The sequence below is a fragment of the Apaloderma vittatum genome, unplaced genomic scaffold (assembly GCF_000703405.1).
Source record: "Apaloderma vittatum isolate BGI_N311 unplaced genomic scaffold, ASM70340v1 scaffold423, whole genome shotgun sequence".
Lineage (NCBI taxonomy): Eukaryota > Metazoa > Chordata > Aves > Trogoniformes > Trogonidae > Apaloderma > Apaloderma vittatum.
The window spans coordinates 48289-50188 of record NW_009707281.1 but is presented as its reverse complement, the minus strand read 5'-3'; positions in this window follow the sequence as shown (position 1 = coordinate 50188).

Genomic DNA, 1900 nt, shown 5'->3' with positions numbered 1-1900 from the left:
GGTCCCCACACCAGAGGGTGGGCAAGCGGCTGCCCCAGAGATGCTGAACTCTCCGGGGCTGGGTTTGCAAAGGGGAGGGGGAGGATGCTTTACTGCAGCATCTCTGTGTGTCACAGCCGACCGCAGGCGAGAGAGCAGCAGCTTCCACAGGCCCTGCTGCAGCAAAGAGGGTTGTCGTGGGTGCTGGAGGTCCTCTGGGGCAGAGAGGATGGCCTGAGCTGAGCCCCTAATGTCAGAGCACGAGGGAGAAATTGCACAAGGTTCAGCTCCCTTCCTGACCCTTCCCAGGCTTTGCACGGAGAGGGCATAGAGAAGCTGAGGTTCATCTGCCCTATACTCGTCGTCCTCTCTGGAGAGGTGCAGCCCCCACCCAAGGAGGGGCACAAGGAGGGTTTGGAGTTGTCCCAGGGCAGCCCCCCAGCACCATCCAACCCTCATCACTGAAGCAATGTAATTAAGTCAGGCCCATGAAGGAGGGGGCTGGAGGGGTCCCCACATCCAAGGGAACAAAGTGAATGAGGCTTTGCCCCCCGTGATGGGGGAAGGATATGACTGCAGTGTCTAGGGCACAGGGAGATGGAGACATCTTCTCTTACATCACAAGCAGCAAGAGAGGGGTCAAAGAAAAAAAAATAACCACATGTCCCTTTATGTAGTGCAGCACTTCACACAGGTAGAAAATTTGTCCAGGATAGAGGAAGAGGCAGCCAGTACAAACAGAGCACACGCACTGCCTAAACACACGGAGAAAAGACTTGTGACAAATGACAGATGTCTGTAGAGCAGCCTTACAGCGTGTTCCCACAAAATGAAAGCGCAGTTTCAGGGAATTCTGAGACTACGCTCAGGCTAGGAGCTGTGCCCCTACACCCCAGCTCTCCTCATCCTCCCCCATTTATTGCTTGTTACACCACAAGCATGCAGCACATCTCAGAGTCGTTCCCCAAATCTGTAATACCGGTGCAAGAAATAAATTATCTTATCTGTTTACTCTGCCAAGGAAAAAAAGGAAGACCCTGCCAAATTTTAGGGTCCCTAAGCACAGTCCTAGGAAGGTGAAGAATAGGCTGTCTGCAAGGAAAGGAGCTTGAAAAGACCATCCCCACGCGCAGCTCCTGTAAAGAAGCAGGCCATGAAGGGTTAAAAGCAAAGCTCGAGCTGGAAATGAAAGAATGCAGCCGAGCAATGTACAGCTGGCATCCATACAAACCTAGCCCGAGCTATTGAATTGGAAAGAGAGGCAATTACCGCAAGGACTGCAAAAACTTGTCAGGATTATTCAGAATCAATTAAGTGCCAGTTAACCACAAGTTCCTCAAGGGCTTTCATTCTCCTCGAGGTTGAGCAGAGGCGTAAAGCTGGGCAGGTCCCAAGTGAGGGAGAGAAACTCAACCCAGCAGGTGAGGTTCTCACTGCTCCAGCCAACACAAGGAAGATGTGCTTGGCTTGTTGGCCCCTTTCAAGCACAGGATGAGCCAAAGGGTCAAGGGCTTGGGAACAGAAACTCCAGGCGATGCATGGCATGGTGGTGAGAAAGGAGACACCCCTTTCCTTAACGACTCCTGGAAGGATTCATCCCAGCTGCAGTCCCTTGACCAAGCCAGAATCCTTGGTGAGACAACGCAGGACCCCACATACTCCATCCCAGGCTGAAGATGCTTCAAAGAGCTAAAATACTGTGTCTGGAAGAGGAAAAACCCTCAGCAAAGGAAAGCAGACTGGCATTGCCTACCACAACAACCTCCCTCTAAATAAAAAGCAGCAGGGAAGAGAAACCAAACCCCTCGGCCACTCTGTTGTCCATAAGGCTCGTTCCCACCCCCGGAGTTCCCAGAGGGTGTCTCATTCTTCCCTTGCTGCCCAGCCCCAAAACAAATCCACCATGAACAGGTCTGGGAGG